Source organism: Ochotona princeps, chromosome 20 (genome assembly GCF_030435755.1).
Source record: "Ochotona princeps isolate mOchPri1 chromosome 20, mOchPri1.hap1, whole genome shotgun sequence".
Lineage (NCBI taxonomy): Eukaryota > Metazoa > Chordata > Mammalia > Lagomorpha > Ochotonidae > Ochotona > Ochotona princeps.
In genome coordinates this window covers 5,192,357-5,205,013 of record NC_080851.1, presented here as the reverse complement: position 1 = coordinate 5,205,013, position 12,657 = coordinate 5,192,357, and the positions used below count along the sequence as shown (strand labels likewise).

General features: G+C 48.4%; 1 protein-coding gene across 1 annotated transcript in view; it reads left to right on the top strand.

Moving 5' to 3' along the window:
- The first annotated feature begins 575 nt into the window (after positions 1-575).
- SEMA3D (semaphorin 3D) overlaps positions 576-12,657 on the top strand; it is a 155,161-nt gene continuing 143,079 nt past the window's right edge. Inside the window, exon 1 of the mRNA XM_004582271.2 lies at positions 576-713. The gene's annotated coding sequence lies outside the window, so the exon portion shown is untranslated. The remainder of the gene's footprint in view (positions 714-12,657) is intronic.

Below are 12,657 nucleotides of genomic sequence, written 5' to 3'. Positions count from 1 at the left end.
GCTCCCCCAAGGTCTCCGCACTGTGGCTTCACATCATGGACGAGCACGAGGGTCCTCCGGGGGAGGGCAAAGAAGAGGGGTAGAATTTGTAAAAGGAATTTTGTGGCCAATCATGGCCCAGGAGGTCTTTAAAACGACTTTATGGCCCAGAAAAGGGGGATCCGTGGGGCTCCAGCTCGCCCAGGCCGGGCTCGGAGGTCGGAGGTGGCTCCTGGGACGGGGACGCGTCTTCCACAAGGCTGCTGCGCGCCACGGGAGCGGCCTCCGCGGAGCTCCCCCCGCCAGCCTGCGCGCCAGGCGACTTGGAGCGCGCGGGGAAGGGCCGGGCGGTGGGAGGAGATCGGAAGGGAGAGGTAATCCCCGGCATTTTCAGCATCCCCTTTTTAGAAAGACCGAGTCTCTCCCAGGACAGCTGCTGCGGTCACACCACAAACTTAAAAGCCGCCCTCGGGCTCGGAGCGCGCCACCCTCGCCTCCCGGCCCCGGCTGCCGCCTGCTCGCCCGCGCCCGCGCGCACCAGCGCCCCCTGCCTCCCGGCCGGCCCCCGCGCTGCGCCAGGCCCGCCGGCGGCTCCGGGCTCCGCCAGGGCCGAGCCACTCGCGCCGGTGCCCCGGGCCGCCACGCACGCCCCTCGCCGCGCCGCCGTCCTCTGGCCTGGAGGGAGCGTCTGAGGGAGGAAGAGCGCGAGCGAGCCGGAGCAGCGTCCACGGCAGGTAGGGCGGCTGTCGGGTCACCTGCTGCTCCCGGGGGAAGGTGCTGTGGAGACGGCGGCGCCCCACGGGGCTGGCGGGGCTGGGGAGGACGCGAGCGGCTGGGGAAGAGGGAGCCGTCCCACCGACAGCCCGGCAGCCCCGCCGGCACTGCGCGTCCCGCCCGTCCCCCGCGCCACTCAAACTTTTCTCCAGAGACTCACCCGGGAACCCGTGGCGGCCTCGGCGGCTCCCTCGGCCCCTTGCCCTGTCACGGCCGCGGGGAGCGCGTACGGCTGTGGCCGGCGCCTTCCCGAGCGGCAGGTTCACTGGGATAATGTGAGGGGGGACTGGCCAGGACCCCGCGTCCCTGAGGGCATTTGCCGGTGTCCGCGCGCCTTCTCCGGGTGGGCTGGGGAAGAGGGGGTGCTTTCTGTGACACTTTGTGAGGCGGCCGGGAGCGCGCGTCCTGCCAGACCTGAGGCGAGCCGGACGGGGCCGGCAGCTGGCCGCGGCACGCGCGCTCCGGCCCGGCGGGGAATCCCTCGGCAGCCGGACGGTCCCGGAGGCGACCCCTGGTGGGCACTGGCCCGGGCGTGGGCCCTCGCGGCCGTGCGCGCGCCTCCCTGCGCTCCGGGCTGCGGCGTGGCGCGCTGCGCCGGTGTCTGCGAGGGAGCCGGGACGAGGAGCGGACTCGACCGCGGGGCCAGACGCTCCGCTCCGGGACGGAGCCCCGGAGCCCGCGGACGCGCGCCTGCCGCAGCCGGGCCAGCCACCTTGGGGCTCCGCGTCACAGGGATTGGGTTTCCACAGGCAAACTTGCCGCCGTGGCGCCAGAGTGAAGCGCGGCAAAAGCCAGGGTCTCCACTGGGATCCTCCACTCCCGCACCCTGACGCCTGCTCTGCCCTTACCTTTGCACAGGCTAAAGGCGAGGGGAGAGGGGACCCCGGGCTCTGCAGGTGGCAGCCGTGGGAGGCTTAGGGCTCTCCAACCCAGAGCCCCGAGGCCCAGCAAGTGGCGGGAGGACTCCACCCAGGTCTGGTGCTGCAGCTGGGGTGGTAACCATGGCAACCACGAGGGCGCGGGCGATCAGCGCCTCCTGGGTGCTGCACCGGGAAGAAAAACGCGCAGGGTGGGGACGGCGGAGAGCCGCCTGTCATCACTCCAGTGATTCCTCGCTTCTCTCGCGGCTCTCGGGCCGACAGCGGCGAGGATGGGTGCGCCCTGGGCTGGTGGTGCGCCGCCCGGGAGTCGCCAGGGCCGCGGAGCTGGGGAGTGAGCTGAACCCTGGCTGCCGGGCGACCCAGGGATGGCCTGGGTCAGGGAGGAGGGGAGAGACCTTGGCCCTTGGAAGGGAAAGACCCGGAAACACAGGAAGATGATGTGGGATGAGATAAGGAATAGGGTCAAGGGGAGCAGGGACACAGTTGCTTGGGCCTGATATAGACGTCCAGCATTTCAGAGGGCTTCGAGCCGTTCGCCAAGTGGAAACAGCTGGAGCAGGGAAGGGGCGGGTGTGCGGCACTTGTTTCGTGCCATGTCACCAGTCCTAGTCCCAAGAGTGGGTCAGAGGGCATCGTTATGTTTTGCCTTTTCCATTAGAAAGCAACAGAGGAGCCAAGAGGTGACAACAGCTATTGTCCCCTGTAGGAATCACCTTGGCCGTTAGGGGAAGGGACCGAGTTTCAGGCTGGTTTAGAGATGGAGTAGGAGAGGGGACAAGGTGTTGGCTGCCATGCTGCCATGCTGCCATGCTGCCATGCTGCAGCGAGGGGGCAGAGCTTAGGCAGCTGGACCGAGATGTCCCTGAGGGGTTTCCTGGACTCACTGGCAGGATGGCGGTGTATGTGGCTTCCCCAGGCTCTGTCTGCCTCGGTCACCACCTGTTGGTGAGGCACGCCTGGCAATCAGCAGCGCTCGGGAAGAGCCCGTCTCAGGCCCCCTACGTGCTGTTAGCGCCGAGGCCAGACAGGTCTCTTTGCAGGATATTTAGTGACTATAACAATGCAGAACTTTCCCGAGATGATTTTTTCCCTCAGTTCACTTGTCTTCATGAGCTGAGTACGGAAAAGCTCACGTCCCATATTGGCACGATTAGGCACCGTTGTAAGTACCTGGTGCTTACCCCTAAGAATCCGGGTCCCTTAGGAAGGAGGGCGGTGGGTTGGCACCTGCACTGCTGCTGAGGCGGCAGCGCTCAGGTCCTTGCTGCTGCACTTCTCCTCCCGCTTCCTGCTAACGCGCCCCGGCAAGCAGCAGGTGATGGCTCAGCAGAGACTAAGGGTAAAGGACGGGCACTGTTAGCACTAGTGTAGAGTCGCCTCCATAAAGACTCTTACCGCAGGAGCATCTTTTTTTTTTTTTTGAAGATTTATTCATTTTTATTGCAAAGTCAGATATACAGAGAGGAGGAGAAACAGAGAGGAAGATCTGTCAGTTGATTCACTCTCCAAGCGACCACAATGGTCGGAGCTGAGCCGATCCGAAACCAGGAGCCAGGAGCTTCTTCCAGTTCTCCCACGTTGGTGCAGGGTCCCAAGGCTTTGGACCATGTTCGACTGCTCTCCCAGGCCACGAACAGGGAGCTGGATGGGAAGCGGGGCTGCCAGGGTTAGAACTAGACCCTTATGGGATCCTGGCACATACAAGGTGAGGACTTTAGCCACTAGGCACCGCACTGGGCCCAGGAATATCTTTTATATATTAGAGGGAAACATGCACAAGGAGAGAGTTGTGTAATTTGCTTTTACACAACTGAGAATGCGGATTTTTTTTCTTGTTGACAGCATGAACAATTAAAAGCAGAGGGGGCACACCCACTGTTTTTGACTTAATCTGTGTAACTGAGTGGTGTTCTTCTCTCATCATCTTTTCTTCCTCTAAGCCAGCATCTCATGGTTTGGAGTTGGACTTACCCTAAGGCAGGGAGTTGCATGGTGCCCGGGGCACAGATGTACTCTTTCCTTGGCTGTCTCTGAAATCTCAACAAAGGTGATCACACGGAGGTGGGAGTCCGTACAGCAGGTGCCACTTCCCCGTTCCCGACATCTGTGTGTCCTGGTGTTGATTTGCTGCTAAAGTGGGGTTAAAGAACTAAATTTCTACCTTTTTTTTTTATCATGTGTGTGAAGATCCACTTACAGGATCAAGGGGAAGGTGTTCCCACTGGGCCTAGTGTAGTGACTGATGGCACATTTTCAGACTGGTGAGCCTTCCTTGTTTGGGGAAAAAAATACATGTGGGCTGGGAACATCCTGGGGGTTCCATCCTTAATCTCTTGGGCAGCTTCTTTACTGTATAGGAAGTAATTGGCCCCAAACCTGAGTAGCTGTAGGCTTTCTTTCATTATTTTTCCTGTAAATACTTGATGCCACACAGAGGACTGAACTGAAGGATTAGGTATTTCAGCATCCATGACTGTCATCCTTGAAAGACACATCCACATTGGTGGAGTGAAAACAGTGACGTCGTGACTGACACAGAACAGACCTGTTGACCACATTTTACCCAGCTCAGAAAGTAGTTCAAAAGAAAGTTCCTCTCCAGGAAACCTTGTCCCAAGCCCTGTTTATTTTTAGATCTTTGTCCTTACCTTCCAGCTATTTTCAATATTGTTTCCTTCCTTTCTTTGCGTTTGAGGTTGGGGGACTCTGGAGGCGGTGGGGCTTTTCCCTGAGGTAAGAAACTAGAGGGCAGGAGTTGGTTTCGCTTCAAGTTTTATCTTTCTGATGACAACTATAGATTCTATGACAGCTATAGATTCTAGGAAGTCCATTTAATCAGTCAGTAGTGAGTTTGGATATTTTTGTTTCATATGAAATGTCAGACTAAAGATTAATGAGTTCATATTTAATAGTTTTTGGCAAGGAAGATTTTGTTTTCCCTATTCCTGAGTTTTATATTTTCATTAGAAAAAAAACAGCTGGAAACTCAGGATTCTGTGACAATGAAATACATCCAGGAGTTGTGTGGCGATCATCCACACAGGGCACGTGAGTGTAAGAATAGTGAGTGAAGAAAGTCACGTGCTACAAAATGATCATTTCAGTTGCCTTTCCAAAAGACCATTTCAGTAAATGGGTTTCTACATAATCTGGCATGTTTGCCTTAACTTTAAATACCGAAAAAATAATTACACAAAAGAGGAATGTGAAGTAAGAGAGTGATAAAAGTTTGCAACATCTTTGATATTACTTTATTATTGAGTGACCTGAAACCTCATGATTAGACGTTTAAGCAGTATGTTATTAGAGACATGGACAAGTGTTTTATAAAATTGGTATATATAATGACGTATCCTGTTCATTTTTGACTTTGAAATTTTGTATTTTCCATATTTGATCACTTACATGCATGTTAATAAAATCAGTATATTAATCTTTAGTCATGAACCAGGAGCTCTTTGATCTTTCCCTAGTAAATTTATTCAATTTGTTCATTGTTTTCTTCAAATTCTCTAGCTATTAATGTTATCCTCTCAAAGAAATGTGTAGCTAGGCTGCAAATGGAGTGAGCTCGGCCTGCTGGAACAGCTGGTGTGCACCTGGGCCTGCCTTTGTCCTTACCGCGCCCTGCTTCGTGGGGCACCTCCTTCTCTATGGCGTGACGCCTTCTGCTGCGGAAGTGACGGTGGCTGCTGTCGCCATTCCTCTGGCCAACTCATAGACCTCCAAGTTTGCTTTAGTGCATCAGTGAGTTTTCAATCGGAAATTGCAGGAAAAGTAGAAAAATTTGCTTTTCTAATTGTGTAGCACCAAATCTCATTGAATAGAACTAACTTTTTGGGAGGAAGTAAATAAAGTTATATTAAAAAAGCAGTTTTTAAACACTTTAAGAGGAATGAAGCAGCATTAATTTCATGGAAAGTGTATGAAGTAGAATAGAAAGCTGATGCGATTACGCTACCATTGGGGGCGTGCTTCTGTTTCATGTCTTAATCAATTATGCGTTTTATGAAGCCTCCTCTGTAGTCATTTTTTCTACATATTCTGAAAAGAGTTTAAGGATTATGGTGTCATATTCATCCCAGGAGTGAATGGGCCAGCCAGACGCCTATCTAAGTGAGTGACTTAGGCACACATAGTTTCAAGTATATTGTAAAGCGGAGTTCACTAATAAAGCGGTTCAGTGGAAACACTGCATTTGCCCTGGCGAAGAGTCCGAGAAATGTTACACAGCAGACATGTAGCACCAGCACGGATGTGTCAGATCTTCTAGAAACAGCCTCAGAAAAGGAAAGTTATGTCCTTGGGTTGTTTAAATAATCCCAGAGAAACCATTTTCCCATTTGCATCCATCACTGGCCTCAGGCTAGTGATGGATTAATCTTAAATTGTGCCTAAGTTACGATGGCATGTGCGAAACCAGTTTTGGTGCTTTTTATCATTATAAATAATGATTAGTCTATATACATTAAATTCATATGTCCAGAGGTTTTATATTTGTCATTGTTGTTTGCAGATAGTATATTGTTATATGTAACATGATTACTCTTTTGAAGAATAATCATTGGAAAATGGATGCTACTCTACTTTGAAATAATACTTTCAATGTTGAAATATCCTGCTTTGTTGGAGAGACAAACATTGGGAGCTTGCAGCATTCTCAGTGTACTTTTGATATTGAGTGGTGATGTGGTAGTTGGTATTACCTTGCATTTTCTTGCTGAAATGAGTTACTTAGAAACTTAAAAAGCAATTATGTTAATGGTTCCTATTATAGAAGTACTTCGTGATCATTACTAATACATTAGGCAAATGGTAAATATAGAAAACATTAGTTAAAATTTATCTATAAATCTCCTATACACAAAAATATGTCAATGCTTAGCTTAGGCATAAACCTACTTTAACAATAAATTTTGTATTTGGCACCTAGTGTATGAGTCCTGCTTTCTAATACCATTCTTGTAGAAGGAATCAGGTCTGCTTCTAGAAATGTTCGATTCCAGCTCTGGGGCAGGACATTGATAGGGTGAACCTGGTACATTCAATCTTGTAGTGCCAGAAATAACCAAATTGGGACAAGTAAAGCAAAAATAAAGTAATATTGGTTATGAGATAAGTAATACCCATGAAAGTGCTGGTATAAAAAGTGCATGGATAAGAAAATAATTATTGAGCAAATTAGTATGTGCAGGAGAAGAGACAATTTTGCATACAGAAGTTCTAGTTCTTTAGGTGGGTGGTCAGCCCTTCTGAGCAGGAAGCAAACCACCTCCTGCTAAGGCGTGAGCTCAGCCTGGTGGGAGGGCAGGGAAGGAGCGAGCACTTCTCCCTGGGGAAGTGTGAGGAGTACTGTCTCACGTGGTGGACAAGGCCAACAGGGACAGTCCTACCTCACATTGGTACCAAGTGCCCTGATGCGATGGGGTGAACATGGCACTTGGCTCTGGACTCTCTCTCTGCCAAGTCCATAACCAAGCCTATCATAAAGAATAAAATTGCACTATTGGAGTATGCCACAGGATGTCAGACCTGCCGTCTCAGTATTTTATCAAAGCAAGGAAAGTTAGAGGAGTGGGAACTGAATATAATGGGCCATCCTGCATGGGAACATGCAACAGAGAGAAGATATTGCAACTAAGGAACTGTAAGTAAACCACAGACTCGAGTTAGTTGACAATGTATTGCAAATGCAGATATACAGAGAGGAGGAGAGACAGAGGAATATCTTCCGTCTGATGGTTCACTCCCCAAGCGGCCGCAAAGGCTGGAGTTGAGCCAATCTGAAGCCAGGAGCCAGGAGTCTCTTCTGGGTCTCCCACGCGAGTGCAGGGTCCCAAGGCTTTGGGCCGTCCTCGACTGCCTTCCCAGGTCACAAGCAGGGAGCTGGATGGGAAGCAGTGCCTCTGGGATTAGAACCAGCATCCATAATGGATCCAAGTGCGTTCAAGGCGAGGACTTTAGCCTCTATGCTATCATGCCGGGCCCAAGTGTTGAAAATTTTATGAAGATTATCATGCATTTTTTGTAGTCTCAATCATTTAATTTGTGAATTAAGTTCCTTAAAAAGTTTTCGGGTCACTGTTACAGGCTTTCATGCAAATGGAGCTATGTATTTGTCAAGTCCTATAAGTCAGTGTTACGTATTTGTTGAAGGTGAGGGTTTGTTATATCTGTTATTTTATTGATGCTGACAAGACTGATGCTCAGTGCCAGATGTCTTCCCTGCTCCGTGGGGTTACCCTCCCCAAACCTTGGCACGGTGATCATCTGGCTACTGGCTCCGTCCCGTCCTCCTGGAATCTCACGGCATAGACGGTGGTAAACACTTGTGAAGGTGAATTTCTGTCCAGTAGTGTAAGTACATACAAACACCATGACGTGTGTAATGCTGTTCACTTAGGATGCTTGCACCTCTCCAGAGCACTGTGAGAAGCTCAGGCTGGCTGCAGAGCGGGCAGCACATGGGTCTGTCATCTTCATTTCTACCCGTACGTTGAAATCACACATATATACGTACACACACAATCACGGGTTGCTTAACACCATGGATGTGTGTTTTGGGCACTGTGAGAATGGTGTAGAACATACTTAGCCTGAATGCCTTGGGTCACTCCCTCCGCATAGCCTCCTGATGACAGTGCAGACAACATGCGTGGGCTCCTCCCACCTTGTGTGGTCTACTGCTTTGTACTAAACACTTTTGTTTTACAGGTGGAAGGGGTACACTATAAAACACTGATAAAAAGTATAGTCAATATGTAAAACAGAAACATTCTCTTTGTCAAGTACTGTGCACTTTACATAATTGTGTGGACTTTACGGTTATTGTCAACGGCATCTCACAAAGCAAGTGAGAAAAAAAGTTGCCAGCTAACATAATTTTTAGTTGGGCATAATCCTATGGCACTACTGTTGTAATCCGCCAGTCCATCCATATATACAAGTTCACAAAGGTGCCCCACAGACCCACACACGATTGCATGTACACACATACACGTTTACATACATACAGGCACACACTCACATGCATACACACATGCACATACACACACATCTTCGCATGTGTACATGCAGGTATACACACATACAATGCTATGTGTGCATCTGTGTTTCCCACATTGAGTCTCAGTGTTTCTCAGAATGCTGCCTTTGCAGGAGCGTGTCGGTGCCCTGCTTGAGTTCTGTCGATGCCTCTCTGCATGACCTTCTGAGTCCATCGTTTCTTCACAATGAGCTGATTCTGCTTTGAGGCTAACTGGAGTTTCTGCTGAAATTTTTTAACCCAAAGTGTGGTATGCTTTGTTTTCTGTTTTTAGAGCTGATTCTGCTTTGAGGCTAACTGGAGTTTCTGCTGAAATTTTTTAACCCAAAGTGTAGTATGCTTTGTTTTCTGTTTTTAGTTTGTATGAGTCATAGCACAGGACACACATTTGAAGACTTGTTTGGGAAAAGGCATGCGGCCTGACCCCACACTGTGTGACCAAAGACTTTTCTTTAGTGTCATCCTACTGCATTTCCTGAAATAATGAAAAGTGACGGAAAAAGACACAGGTCATTGTCTCTTGTTGGTATCTTAGCATCAGAGTTTTCATTTTTGTTACACAAGAGAAAAAAAAAGAGACTTTAAAAAAATAATCCAGCTTCTGACGATTTAGGTCAATTCCAAGGAGGAATGAAACCATACATTACTGTGATTAAAACAGTGAAGGAGAGGATTTGCATGATAGAGGTGTGGATGTTTCACATTTAGTATAAGCAATCATGTTGGCTCTCTTTTTAGTCTGTTACCAATATATTTTCAACTAGTTGGTGGCTTGTGAATAATGCAGTTATAGCTAGGGAATTCTTTTTAAAAGTTTCTTTGTAAATGAAAACAGTCATCTTGAACGTTGTCAGTTTTGAATGGGCTTTTAAAGATAACAAAATCTTTAAATATTGGTACAATTGTGTATGTATTAACTTTATCACTGACATATTTTTCCAATTTCAAGTTCACTCTTTTGATCAAGTCAACTTCTTTCTTGCCTCCCCACCACCCATATATGTAATTCCTGACCATGATTTAATGATCTTATATGTGGCTCCTCAAACAGGACGGTCAATGGCAAAAGTTCCTGCCTGATGGAAGGGTGCAGAACAGGTGGTTTGTAATTTTAAATTGCTTTGTGAATACAAATCAAGAAACTGCTGTATTAACATTTGAAGTTAAGGCTTTTATCACCTGGAAAGTAGCTGCTCCAAAGCGTTTGAACTGAGTCTAGAGCTGAGCAGATCACACTGAGCAGATCACTCAAGCCTTTGGCTTGAGTCACATTTCGCAGAGCCGTGAGGATTGTTGTCCTAGTCTGTGCTGTGATGAGGTTTGGCAGAGAGCATTCATTGTTCAGGTTTTAAAAAGGGCAAGTTTTTGGCAGGAAAGACTTGCGTGGAGAAGGAATGTGGTGCTTATACATGTGTACTCAATAAACGGTCAGAGAGCCTGGGCTGATAGTGCAGGATTCCTCACCCGCCCTACCCCCAGTCTGGGTGCTGATGGTTTCAAAGCCTTCTTTTGTTGTGTCACTATCACATGGGGCTTTTCAGATTTCAGGAAACGGTACTTTGATTCATATTTCAAGAGTTATTAGTGTATAGTGAACAGTCATATCATTTCCTGTGCACTTTCCCTCAAAGGTTATTAAAAAGAACAATTGCATTCAAGTCTCTTCCCCTGGCATTTAGCGGTCACACAGCCATCATCTTTCTGACAGCCAGGAGGCATCCTCTGGGACATTTGTAACCCTTTCTGATGTCCATGAATCACAAATGAAAATTCTCGGTCCCTTGTCTTGACTTGTTCTGCGCAGGCAATGTTGAAATGTGTGTGTGTTAAGTAGACAGTGTAAGGATGAGCAAAAACAAAAAATCGTGTAAATTTCCCAAATCAATAAGCAGCATAAATCAGTGTGAGCCACTTGGGGCGGCACGTGGGGCTCCAGCTGCTGTGTTGTGGCTCCACAGAGCGCGGCTTGGGGTAGTTGCACCTCCATGTCGTCCATTGGCTGCAGCTCTTGCGGTCCCCCAGCCAAAGCCGCCTCCCTGCTTGGCCTTTTCCACTCCCACACAAGCCCGCCAAATCTTATCTGAAAAAGTGCCTTTTATAAAAATCCAAACCACCCGTCTGTAAAAGCTTTCCCAGTCACCATTAACTGTTAGGCTCTCATCCACATTTTCCAATACCGTGAGACCAGTTTTCACAAGCATGACGACCAAATGCTGGTTACCTCATTATCTTTTCTTCTTCTGTATTCCTGTAGCTTACCATCCAGTTTTGCTCATACTTGGTGCACAGCAGCTAATCTTTGAAAGGGAAGTCAGTGCATCCTGCGTATCTGTGACCTCTGCCTTTTCTCTTGTGACCACTTGGATATAGAATCCATCAGAAAGTTTCTTCTATATTACAAAGAACATTCCTTCACCAGGAAGCTGCTTTTATACAAGTGTTCCTCATAGTCCCCGTTTTAAAGTCTTCCTATCTCTAATTCTCCTGTTATGCTGAGTGCTGTGTGAGAGTCTCTGATAAGGCACAGGTGACTGTCCTGAAGTGGAAGTAATTCTAAAAGAACTCATTATCATCTCGGGTCTAATTGAATCCCCTTATGACATCAAACCCAAATACACAAAAGATCCTATTCGCACTCTAGGTCTTTCTGTCTATAGCCTGTTGTACAATTATGTCATCTTCCTTACCCTGTAGTCTTATCTGTAGCGGATTACGCCTGAGTATTGTCTCCAAGTCTGACTTCTTTCTTGCATCCAGTAATTTCACCACATCACTGCAAGCTCTAGACAATCACCAGGGCTGGGTCCTGCTGGCTTGATTCCTGGTTATAAATGAGGTCACTACTTTGGTGACTGAACGTTTTATGGTCTTTGACTAGCGCAGCTTTGAATGGGGCTCCAGGGTGTGGGAGGAGATGTGGTGTAATCTTTAAGACCCTGGGCTAGGAATGGAAGCAACCTGGGTTCAGATCCAGTTCTGTCACTTCTGAGATGTGGAATTCAGACACACGTGGCCTCTCTGCACCTTCATTTCTTGTTTTTATTTGGGGTTAATGCCCTCATCTGACTGGTTGGTAAGTAAGTGGGTATGGCACAGGGGTGCACTATGCGTGACCTTGGCCATCTCATTCCAGCCATACATGTTATGTGGAGGGCAGATTCTCATTGCATCTGCACATTGTTCTACTGCCTTATTGTGTGTGTTTATTTTTTGTTTATTTGAAAGGTAGTCTTACAAAGAAGAAGAGGTAGATCAATCGATCGATCTTCCAATTGGCTGGGTTAAACCAGGCAATGCAAGAGCTTGGAGCTTCTTCCTGGTTTCTTACATGGGTTCAGGGGCCCAAGAACTTGGACCATCTACTGCTGCTTTCCCAGGCACATTAATAGGGAGCTGGGTCAGAAGTGGAGCTGCCAGGTTGCTGGTCTCACAGGCTTTGGCTTAGCCTGGTAAGCCGCAATGCCGTCCCTACCTTGTTGTTATTTATTTTTTTTTTAAGATTTATTTATTTTTATTGGAAAGGCAGATACACAGAGAGAAGGAGAGACAGACAGGAAGATCTTCCATCTGCTGATTCACCCCCCCAAGTGACCGCAATGGCCAGAGATGAGCTGATCCAAAACCAGGAGCCAGGAGTCTTTTCCGGGTCTCCCAGGCAGATGCAGGGTCCCAATGCCTTGGGCCGTCCTCGACTGCTTTCCCAGGCCAAGCAGGGAGCTGGATGGGAAATGGGGCTGCCGGGATTAGAACTGTTGCCCAAATGGGATTCTGGCACGTATAAGGTGGGACCTGAGCCGCTAGGCTAGCATGCTGGACCCCTTTGTTCTTTGTTGAGTTCTATTGCCTCATTTGTTGGCTTACTTCAGATTTCTACTTGGGTAAGAGATTGCTGTTTTAAGATTGTAACCGTCTCCTCATCTCCTTTTTTTGGCACAAAACTGTATTTATGGAGACATAATTTGGGGCACAGTGCAGCTG